This window comes from Hoplias malabaricus, chromosome 1, assembly GCF_029633855.1.
Source record: "Hoplias malabaricus isolate fHopMal1 chromosome 1, fHopMal1.hap1, whole genome shotgun sequence".
NCBI classification, from domain to species: domain Eukaryota; kingdom Metazoa; phylum Chordata; class Actinopteri; order Characiformes; family Erythrinidae; genus Hoplias; species Hoplias malabaricus.
Genome location: NC_089800.1, coordinates 64831821 through 64844752, shown reverse-complemented (window position 1 = coordinate 64844752; position 12932 = coordinate 64831821).

The following is a 12932-nucleotide window of genomic DNA, read 5'->3' as shown; positions in this document are numbered from 1 at the left end:
AATATGTATAAACAATTTTTACCAATTTCCAGGATACTGTCTTTGATTACTTGTAAATAATTTTACCTTTAATAAATGAATTGCTACTTTATGTATCCTTGGCTTTGTCCTTAAAAAAAACCCTTTTTGTTAATTCCTGGAGCTGCTTTTCATGAACCTATGGTCACTTAAACCAAGTTCTCCAGAATTATTTCATGCTGTGGAGCAGTGAAACTGTTCTCTGAAGTAAATGAGCTCCATCCAGTACTTTTGTGATGAATTTTGATTACCAATATGCAAGCATCCAAATGCTATGAATAAGTACAGGGAATTGTTACAGCTCTGGAGGGAGCTTCAGGTTTTGATTAAAAGCTCATGGGATTATTACAGCCTGTATTTGAGGATAATTTTGATATTTTTAAATGCAGCCCTCAGTTCTCACACAAAGGTTCCTCATGAGAAAGCTCTATCTTTTGTTTCAAGATTATCTTTGAAAATCACACATTGCATCCAGAAGGGGGTGCTGTACTACCACTGCTTGCCGCCTAATAGCCTCCGCATTTTGAATGTCAGTGAAAAGGTCTTGCCTACCATGAATTGAATCATGTATGGAGACAGCGTGTTTTTTGCCCAATGCGCCATGTAAATGCCAACCAGAGCTTAGGATGAGTTGGAGGTGTGTTTGGGAGCTAGAATTAATCATCCAACATCAGTACCAGACCTCACTAATGCTTGCGTGGCAACCAATCCCCCTCAGAAATATACTGCAGCAGACGTTTACCAAATATTACCCTTTGTTTCAGAGCAAATATCTGCCAACACTTGGTCATATAGTCTATACAGCAGGAACCGCTTCAGTCTAGATTTGATAAGTTTCCCCATTTTCGGATGACACTTCTGCCTTTAAGGCTCTGTGCAGAGACACTGTCTGCTGTATCTTTAGCCTTTAGGGCACAACACTGAGCTGCCGCTGACTTCTTTCCAGCATCTTATCGCTTTTAAATGATAGTCTCAGTTCCGTTCTGATTCTGATGTGTGTGAGTGTTCGCTGTGTGGCCAGCTGGAGTGAGTGGATATTACATTGAACCATCAGATGAACTATAGACCCCTGTGTGTGTGTGTGTGTGTGTGTGTGTGTGTTTTATCAGCTCCAGTTGGCCTCTTTCGTCTTCATGACGAGAACATTGTTAGTGGTGTGTGTGCATGTTTGTGATAAGCGGAAAAGGAAGATACATCGCTTGGAACAGAATGTGGTTCACAGTGTAACACTCTTCACTAAATGTGGTGGTGGGCATCCAAATATCTGCAGTTGTGTGTGTTTGCTTCAGACCAAGATTGCTGTTTATTTTCTGGGTTTAAGTCCCCAATCTTTGGAGACTTAGTACTTTTAAATTTAGGCTTAGAGATTAAAATTAAGTGTGCTGCTATTGTGACAAGTTTGTGTCTCCATAGAAAAGCCTGAAACAAAAGGGCCCTTTTTGACCCTTGTGGCACACACTAGTCTTGCATTGCCAGACTCTCTAGGAAAAAGAATTTATCTGACACAGAAAATGACCAAGAAGTCTGCTAATTTGGCACGATGTGTATAAAGAGGCAGAATCCTGACAGTGAGGCCAGAATAACGAACTGAACATATCAGACTCTCCAGGTCTGTCCCAACACCTAGTGAGCTGTCTAAATTCTGATTTATACGCAGAGCCTACGAGCATGTATACTGTGTTGGTATTGTGTTGGTGTCTGCATATCTCGGCATTTACACTGACACACCACTAGGACTGACCTTTAAACATCTTCCTTTACGCTGTATAGTACACAGTGTAGTGGTGTACGGAGGGAGTAAGTTATTGTCTGGGTCAGAGCAAATAGTTTACATTTACAAACAAATAGGCCTACAATGCCAGCACGTTTTTTTCCACGAGGTCCCATTTGTTGAGTTTATTTATTTATTTATTTTTCTGGAGAAGTCTGTATTTTTCCTTTGTTCAAAACCTTTTATACAACTCCGACGTTCACATTGTGTCTAAGGATGTCTTTTGCTGTCTGCAGTCTCTGTAGTGTGGAGAAGAGGAGTTCATGTTTCTATACATTTTTGGTTCAACTTAAACAATGACCGGCTGACTACTGACCAATCACAGTCGCTGAGGTCTGCTTGGACACTGCGCATAGTTAGGTGACATTTCTGCAGAGGTCTGCGTCAGGCTGTGGCATAGGATTGACATTATGTTGCCTAATGATATACCTTAATCTGCCTGAATTTTAAGGCAGCATCAAACTGTTCCTCAGCTGCGAAGGCAATCCTATGATGCAACACAAGCACAACTCGCATCTATTTCATCTCAGTCTAAATCATGAGGACAGACGACCGTTAGAACGCTGCCTACTTAAACAGCTGTCTACGTAGTCACTGTCTATCAGGCAGCTCATTATGCTTTGGGACAGATTTTCCATCAACTTGTGGGCAGAGCATTTGTGGCTAAGATTAAGTGCACACAAACCTTATCTCTCCATGCCAAATGCCTAGAGTCAGGTATAAAGCCTCCTAGCATTGAGCTGAATAATGAAGCTCAATCAAATACAACACTTAATCATCCAACATCATTGCCAATGTTCCACCATGGTGTGAAGTTGAGCAAACTCCTGATAAATGACCTTCATTTCAGAGGAAATATTTTTATTATTATGCATGTACTCCGTAAACATTTAATAACTGATGCCTTGTCCAGTTTCTTGAAACCCAGATTTCTTGTAGACGAATGTTTTCCTGGTTGTCAGGAGCTTGTGCAGATGTACACGTCTGAATGGTAGACAGATGATTGACTCATCTGCTCCTGGAACTGCTGGGATTTGTGTGTTTGTTTAGATTTTAGCATTTTGAAAATAGAACACGTTCTCAGTAAAGCTTTTGGGAGAGTGGACAGAGGACGGGTCCGTCTATTTGGACTTTTTTGACATATGCCAAAGTTTGGATTGAAATGTTTGGGAAATATATTTGGAATTGCAAGTAAGGATGGACAGGGGGAGATTTTTTGTACAAGTTGGAGGGTTGGTTAGATGGATGGGTGAATGGATGGATATGTATAGACAGATAATATGTGGTCATATGTAAATCATGATTGTGACATCACACCATGGCATTACAGACCATTTTAGAGTGGATGTCACCGTTACGTAACTGGCAAATGCATGCACATTGTTGTGGCAGAAAACCAGCTAAAACAAATGTTAAATGAGATTCATGATATAATGAGGAAAATGTTTGAAATCTTAATTACAATTTTACAACTTAATTGCAACTAATATATCTTAGTAATTAAAGAAATATTAGTGGAACACTGACTGACATATTTATTTATTTATTTTTGGTGTCACGTTTATAAAAAAAAAAAAAAGGAACACTGTCAGATGTAGGAGCTCGGACTCCATCCTGTAAAATTCCATTTACTATAAAGTTAATGCACTTCAGACTAAAACTACTACTACACCTGAAACACTGAAGGTAAAGCTTGTGGCCAAATATAAATAGCTTTATTATCCAACATATTTTGCACTCCTTTGGGTGTAGAAAGCTTTATGTCACACAAACATTGTGCACTACAAAAGGTGAATGAGAAGTTTGAGATGCAACTCACATTGTTAGACAGGCATTAACTTAATGCAAAAACAGAAGGAATCAACTAAAAACCAAAACTACATCCTTTAATTCACAGTCCCACTGTGGAGCTGTGTCTGTAAAAACAGCTCAGAGTAAACAGCTGCTATATAAAATGTTTTATTGCAGCTGCAAGAGAGCAGCAAAATAGCTGCATGCGTCAAAACCTCACCTTCTTGCTAAGAGTTAGGTTATTAGTGTAGTACAACTGCCTTTTGCTTGCACCCAAATGATCCATATTTATATTTTCCAACATTGGACAACTCGCACTGTGGCTTTTGCCATCACCTAAGCCCTGCACAAATAAATAAAGAAATAAATAAAGTGCTCTGTAAACAATCTCTTTCCTCATAGAGTATATAGAGCCAAAGACGCATTGATCAACTAGTGTTTACATGTAAAAGTGTTCATACTTGTGATATCACAACCATGAAGCAATATTAACAGACTGCTTTATATAAAGTGGCTTCATCTTTGTTAACTGGTGCTGATAATGAATGGATTTGTGGACCTTAAAAGTATGTGTGTCTCTTTGTCTATAGAAATATCTATGTTTGCTGTGTGTGGGTGTGTGTGTGCGCTCGCATGCACACTCAGGCTTATCCTCCCTGTGTGAGGTGTGTTGCTGAGCTGTAGATCTATATTCAATGATATCAGGTTGTGGGATCACTTGTGCTCCTTATTGGTGTAAAGATCTTGCTCCAACAACGCAGATGATTACATTTTAAGGTGAAAACGTATAAGTGCATAAGGTTTAGGTTAGGGTTAGACTAGTAGTAGTAATGAATAAGGTTAGGGTAAGTCTCCATGAAAGGAATGAAGTCTGTGTAATGTCCACTGAAACCATGGAGACAAGACTGTGTGTGTGTCTGTGTTACTGAGCTGTAGATCTGTATTCTGAGAGGTGTGGTGCTGATGTGAGGAGTGGACAGACTCCAGACTGATCATTCGAACAGAATCAGCAGGAGAATATTTGAAGCAGCTGTCAATCATCCTCCTGCAGATGTTCCACCATATATCATGTTTCTCTATATACATCTCCCTCTCTCTGGCTTTCTCTCTGTCACTGGCTCTCCCTCCCTCTGTCCATACTGATGGACTGCTCACTTATCATTTTCCCCCATGCTGTTAAAACTGAATGAACACGATCTGGGGCCAGAACTCGACTTGTTTTTGACCATGTACTAAAAGAAGATCCAACGTCACTTGGATATATCACTTTTTCGTATTTGATAGTTTCCTTATGCTTTAGTATAACTTTAAGATTGACATACCCTGTCATTTCTCCTGAAAGAATGGGAATGGGTGGATATTTCGTTTCACTGTTGGAGGCAGTGGGCCAAAAAAATAAACACCCAGAGGCATTTCCCAAGCGCAATTCCTGAAATACGATGTTGTATTAAGCACATATGTTATAACATTAGTCTTTCCCATCTACCACAATATCTCCCTGCACAGCAATGCACATTCCAGGTGTTCGTGCTTGGCAATTCATGTTCCTGCCAGCCTTGTTCTAGATTTGTGCCAGTTTTATTTTCTCTCGCTCTCTTTAAAGCCTTAATTTAGCCTAGTCACGTTTTTTTTGTGTTACAAGCCTTGGCTTTATTGCATGTGTTGCTATTAGCTTGGCCTTAAAGAAACAATCTGTAAAACATTTACTGTACTAAACCATAAAATGACCATGATTTCTCATCAGAGATTAAGTTGGGACTCTTGAGAGCTCAGATGTCCATGCTGTAGGTAATATGTTCTGTGAGGAGGTCCTTTCCAGAGCATAACTCTGTGTTTCGGCCTGTGATCCTTTCCACTGTCCAGTAAACTCTGTGGTCTGTGTGTTTTAAAATAAGAAATGAGAGATAAAAACAGGATTAAAGGTGTAAAGTCTGTGGTTGGTGTGTTGTAAATGATGTGAGGAATGTGAGGAATATTGTAGGATTAAAGGGCTAAACTGTTTCATAAGCTAACTTCATGCTTGCTCAGCCATCTATTAAAGATGCAACAGAAAATGCTGGTGAATAACACCAATTTTAAAAGAAAACAAAAGAAAGAAAGGAAAAATAAGGCAAAAGCAAAGAGAGCCTAGTTTTGTGGGAAGCCCTGGCCAATGCAGCCCCAGAAAAAAACGGAGTGTGTTCCTGTCTTATTTCCTATTATTCAGCCATGTTTCATGCTAAAACTTGCTGTTCTTTGGTTCCAGCTGGGAACTATTTTTTCTGGTTCGCAAACAAGTATATGTCGGTGGAAACACACTGAACAGTTCCATTATAATCATACACAAGATAAGATGTAAAATATCCAATGCCAATCCATTAGAGCTTCACCACCCCACACGTTTCCTACTGGCAGCAACACAATTTCTATTGTTCCAGTCCTACAGCTACACCCTAAACCTGCTGTGGCCATTTATGATTCGATTCATTGAGCCCATCACATGAGTACCCAAACCACCTACTGCATCACTAGCTCTTCACAGGGGTCATCAGGTAGGCACCACCCCTCATCAGCGTTTCGCTGAATTAGGCCCACAACACCTCCAGAAATCTCAACAGTGAAGTCTGGCATCCCAGACTCACTCTCCTCCAAGTTAACTTTACAGTCCTACCTTACCCTTAAGCATCAACAACCATGAATCCCCACCAGCCTCCCTGGTGACTAAGGCTGTACCTAGCCCTACTGGCGCCGTTCATGCATGCTCAGTGCCACCAGTTCCATTCTTTATGTGCTACATCACCAACCACCACAACAGCACCCCAACTAGTCTGTGCTGACTAAACTGACTAAACCGTTCAGCTGTTTCTGATAACTCCTTCATAACTGCCCTTAATCTCCAGCCTCTGATGCTGAACTCCACTGGCCTTACACGTACCTGCCACCCACATTACCTCACCTCAGCTGCCAAGTCCTACAGAGCAGCAAAGCACAATATCCTTCGTGGCTACAACAAGAACTACATCCCGGGTGGGATAAGGAGTGTAGGTGCCTGCTTCAGGTCGGCTGAAGTAGTGGAATTTCTTGACTTCACCCACTCTAGCTTGAAGGCGTGGCAGACCAACAACCTTCTCTCTGAGGAAAAAACAACACCCCACAGGTGGCCAGTGACAGCAGATGCAGGAGTTTCCGAGCTCCTGATAAATGGCCACTTCCCAGAAGCGCACACAACCTTCACACGACTGACTTTGTGTGAGGTATCATTCCTCTCCAGGGCAGCCAGCACCAATGCTAACCTCTCAGGAGGCATCACAGCAGCCAAAGTAAGTGCAGCAATCAACATACTGAAGCCGGGCAAGTCAACAGGTCTAGACAATATCTGTCTAGACAAAGCTGATAAACCCACCGAAGACCCGAAGTCCTATAGGCCCATCCGCATTGAACCAGTGGTGGACCTACAACTACCACTGGAACAAGCCAGCTTTCGCCAAGGCAGGTCAACAGTGGATCAGGTAACCCTACTCACTCCAGACATCGAAGACAGCTTTCAGGATAACGAGAAAGCTGGAGTAGTATTCCTATACCTGACAGCCACCTATATTGCTGCATAGCAGCATAGACTACATTTGAAATTGTTGAGGACAATCCCGGACCGACAAATGGTGAGGTTCATTATGGATATGCTATAACCATAGCTTCATTGTACAGACCAGTGATGGCCAGACCAGCAGGCTCCAAAGGCTGAAGAATGGTGTCCTGCAAGGCTCTGTCCTCTCACCAATGCTGTTCAACATCTATATTCACGACCTGCCTAATACAACATTACCAGGTACGGCTATGCGGACAATTTGGCCATCATGCTTCAATGCTCAACATGGAAGTTGTTGGAAGATGGTCTCAACCAAGACCAAGAGCATCCTGGCAGACTACCTCCAGAAGTGGCGCCTCCAGCTCAGTGTGGACAAGACAGTATCTGCAGTATACCATCTCAACAACTGGGAAGCAAGAAGAGAACAGGACGTGTATGTTGGCAGCAACCACCTGGAGTTCCAGCAATCCCCCAAGTACCTCGGTGTGTGATTAACCCGGACACTGTCCTATAAGCAACACCTGGATGAAGTGAAGGCCAAGGTAACAGCAAGGGTTTCACTCATCCGCTGCCTGGCGGATTTGACTTGGGGAGCTTCCCCTCAGACCCTTTGCATATCAACGTAAGCCCTTGTCCTACCTGTAGCTGAATACTGTGCCCCTGCTTGGAATAGAGGTCCACGTGTGAACAAGGTAGATACAGTCATCAACAGCGCCCTCCAGATAGTAACTGGTTGTCTGAAACCCACCCCTGTGACCTACCTTCCAGTCCTTTCTGGAATTTCCCAGGCCAGTCTCATATGTGATGCAGCTACGCACACCCTGGTAAGAAAAGCCCAGAAGTATGATTGGCACATCCTGCACCAACTCCACAAGGCAGGCTCAAGTCTTGCCATCCCTTCAATGAGGCAGCACAAGAACTGCTACGGTCTATCCCTGAGGACTTGTCCAGGGACACCTGGCTGGCAACATCCTGGAAACAGATGTGGGAGCCAGCTGAGCCCTCCCATATTCAACAATACATCAGGGACCCAGGAGGTGGTGTAGACCTGCCATGCCACCTGTAGAAATTGCTGAACCTTTTACGCACTGGGGTTGGCCTCTTCATATCATCTTTGAAGAAGTGGGGCCTTTTGGACAGTATGGCATGCGAGTGCAGCAAACCTGAACAGACTGTTGAGCACATAATTACCGGCTGCCTCCTATACACCCCACCCGCAGAAGCTGGCCTATTCAACCTAGGACCAGAGACGAGGATGTGACTGCAAGATACTGAGTTGGCCATCTGATGATATACAAAAAAAAAAAAAAAAAAAAACTTGCTAAATCCCTTAGCACCTGATTATGTCTCCATGTATACATCCCCTGTGACAAACTAACCTTACAACCTGTACATAATCTACAACTAGGGTCTTCACTTACCCATTGTCCGAGATTTAGTTAATGAACTGGACTGTGAACTATGGCAGGTCTAACAACAGACTAGTAGCTCCACCTTAAGTTGTCTCTGTGAAATACGGCTGAACTAAGAGTTCCTACTCGCACATGAGCATTTCAACATTGGGAGTCAGTCAGTCAAGTAAGCAAAAATGACTCTTTTAGGCCGGCCCAGTAGGTGGTCCAAGAAACACTCAATATTAACTTCATAAACTGACCCATTTAAGGTGGAAGTAACTGTTTGAATATTAAACTTGTAAATGGCATTTAAAGACGAAGGGGAAAATCGATAAGGATGATTACATAAGCATAATCTAGTGAAATATTTAAGGAGGTCACTTTTTTGCCTTGTGCTAGGTAGATGTTTTAGTAAAATGATGGACATCTATGTGTGTAAATACGTTTTTGTTGATTTAGGTTCAGTTTTTCTCAACCTGGCAACCTGCTTGAATATTGAATCTGGAGAGGAGGGGCAGGGCCCAGGCAACTCTCTTCAGTATTGTGAAATTAGACTGCAGTACCCATTTTAAACGCTTGTTTCTTCTTTCTACATTTATAAATAGCCTTGCTTTAACTATACTTGCTTCTATTAGAATTTAGCCTTTGCAGCTAGCTTCATGCATCATACTTTCTATTTTTATATGGCTTTTTTTATGTACAGCCATATGTATGTATTTATTTTGCCTTTAAGCCTTCACTCTGACCAGAGCAAAAGTATCAGATAATTAATATTCGTATTAGTGTTTATTGGGGAAGTGTAAGTGTTTTGTAAGAGTCTTGGCCTTAGAGAGAACACAGTTCCAAAGTGAATTAGTAAATTAATGGCATAAATGCTGGGGGACGTCTAATGAGGGCTCCTCTCTGAGTCGGCAATGTGAATTATACATTAGATTGGTGTGGCTGAATGAGTGGTGCCCTTATCAGTGAGAGAGAGAGATAGAGTGTGAGTGCAGTGGACCTGCCTTCCTTTTGTCCCAGAGAAAGGAATAAATCAGCACTCTGATGAAACTTTAATGAAGAAACAGGGTTGCTCAGTCTGGTTTCACGCTATCCGTCTTTTCCTCTCCCTCTTCTCTTCTGTTCTTTTCTCTACATTGCTCCCATTCTATTTATCGCTCCATATTTTTGCATTTTGTTCTCAGACCAAAGAAGTAAAAGGCTGAAACCTGGACTAAAAATATATAATAGATCAATGGATAGATGATTATTCAAAAGGCTGAATTATTACTACGTAGGTTTGTGTTTTCATGACACCTGACATAATTGGTTATACTCATGTATAAAGACTCGGGTGTGATAACAGAGTGAAACTGATTGAAGCAGACCCTGTAATAAATGAGGCATGTTGAAATGACCCTTTATTTTTGTTTGTGGTTATTAAAGACTTTTGTTTTTTAAGTATGTAGATGTATTGTTTATTTATGTACGTAACTGCTTATGGATAGCAGGGGGCCTTTAAACCTCTAGGGGCCCTAAACTAATGTCTGTTTTCCATGTGGTAAACACTACCAGTGCAAGGCCTTCAGCTGTTTTAGAGTGTGTTTGAAGGCCATTTGTGAAGGATCTGAGGGACATGTATATAACACGTGAGAGGGATAATAAGACTGTATATGATGTGGGGTGGGGTGTGATAGTAATGGAGTAATAGTATATGTGATGGAGGGTATATTCATACCTGTGTGTGTGTCTCTCTCTCTCTAATATAATTCTAGTTTAAACATGATCTTAGCTTTAATGGAACACACACTAAGGCTCTGAACCCGTGTTCAGTTGTTGTTGCGATTGTTGCCTGGCAGCCACTGCCTTTGGGATCCATTAAATCTATGTATGAGAGAAAGGGATGTATCACACACACATACACATGTATTATACAGGTACATTAGTCTGCTGCTATTCAAATGTCTTTTGAAATGAAGTATGCAGAGGAAAAAAAATCAGTTTTTACTTCACTCTGAACCTCAACCTCACTTTGCACTGCCCAAATACTTCCCAAGTATTTATACCTTTCTTGTTTTGTTTTGCTTTGATGTCTGCACTATGTTCCAAAAAATATTTTGGTCATGATTGTGTTTACCACGGTGTTTTCTTGCATCATGTTTCAAAATGGTTTAGGGGCTGAAGACATTGTCTGGTCCAATTTTAAATCAGAATCTCTGCTGTTTTTCTAGGCGCTTCACTGCTGCATTTTACTTTTTGAACACACAGGTTTATCCAGATTCCCTGGATTTTTAAGAATTATTTCTGAAATGCAGATCTGGATTTTCCAAATGCTGGGCCTATGGCGCTAAATCAATGACGTAAGTATTTAAATCTGAATTTTTATTATTTGAATTATATTTGTTTGGATTTTGAATATTTGTATTATATTTGTCTGACGATATTATATCTGAGTTATGTTTGTATGGCATTTGTTAAAACTTTAATTTTGAGGTGTTGAAATATTCAGATTTGAAAAATTCACATTACAAAAATCAGATTTGAAAAATACTGAACCCATAACTTCAAGTTGAAAAAATTCAGTTTGCAAAAATACATATCTAGGCCAGAGGTCAACCAGCGGGCTTCTCAGGAAAAAGTAAACTTCCACAGAGAGATCGATCAGTGCTTGACTGGATAAATACTGATTGAACCTCTGACCAATTTACACAGCATCTCTTTTTTACTTTACACCAAAACAGGGCAAATCTCTGGATGGTAAAGCCAGGAGTGCGTGTTATTTTCCTTTCACTTATTTTAGACGAGGGGCTGGACCTCCATTACACACAGCACTGTTTTATAATCAGACGTTTATGAAAATGTAGATAAGTATTTCTACATAAATGACAGGTTCCCTGCTGTGCCCTGTGCCATATTCTGGCAGATACATAATTAAAGGTATTTGCGTTTAGTAACATTAAATAAAATTGTAATAACCATTTAAATAAATTGTTTTAATGATCTGGCCGTGTTCTCGTGTAAACGAGTGTCATTTCTGTACTGTCTCTTTCTTAAAAACGTGCTAGAGTTTGGTGAAACGATCTGTTTAATTTGCAATGGTGATATAATATAAACGTCATGCAGTTCAGGACAGTAAATGAACCCAACTGAAGACACTGCTGAACGACACAGTCCCTTTACACATAAAAAATAAACCTCGAGATCATGGCAGGAGATTAAAATATAATTTTTAAAATGGTGATGTGTCATTTAACACAAGGACCTTTTACATTTAATTAACCAGAATAATATATTTTTGATGAAGGGACAGGGCGTTTATGTAGAAATATTTAAAATCTACAAAGGACTGACTGATTAAACCGTGCCTGTAATGGAGATTCAGTCTAGTTAAAACATTGATTAAACCATTCGCTCTCTGGCGTTGACTTAACTTAAAGATCACGCCTGTTTTTCTGTAAAGTTAAACAAGCACCAGAAAGGCACCAAGTCTGTGGGTTAGGAACAGAGGATACTTTGCATCAGAAAATGAAAGACGTATGTCACAGAAACACCTCCACACATGAGTAAGAGATTATTATTAAATCTCAACCACTTTCAACACATTTCTGTCTGAACCTCCAGTAAAATTTCTCCAGTCCCATTTCTACTCTCAGACCCCTTCATCACTTACACAGTGCCCTTTTTGCTGTCATTAAAGTGCTCACTTCAAAGAAGTACTTAGATTTCAGGGCAGGATTTGGGACGGTGTGAGACTGCTCTGTGATTGGTGGCCTTGAAAAGAGGGCGCTGTGTTTGGTTAATGCTGCGATCGATCTCTCTGTGAAAGTTTACTTTTTCCTGAGAAGCCCGCTGGTTGAACTCTGGCCTAGATTCGTATTTTTCAATTTTAATTTGTGTCCTTATTTTTAAAATCTGAAGTTTTTGTAATCTGAATATTTTTAATGTGAATTATTCAAATCTGAATATTTCACTACCTCAAAATTCAAATATTGAAAATTCAGATTCAAATACTTATATCATTAATTTAGCTCCATATGGGCCCTGGACAGATACAAGGCCATAGCTAATTTGTTACTGGACTGCAACAACTGCCACAAATGCATGCAAGACAGCAGCAAACATTTTACACATATTACTTTAATTATATATTTAAAACTGCATTGTGCATACAAAGATCAAAAGTAAAAAAAAAAAGCCCTAGTCATTTGATAGGAAACTGTATCTTATTACATTTGCTACTTATTCTGATTTTGGTTGAGCCTTCTGCCTGCAAGCCTTAAGCTCTATCTGATGTGGGCAGCGCCAGTGGGATTACCCACTGCAGGTATGTTCTATCCAATGTATGAATGTTCCTCCAATTTGGAGCCAACATACTGTTCCCCAGAAGAGAAATCTCAAGGAGAATGAGATTTTC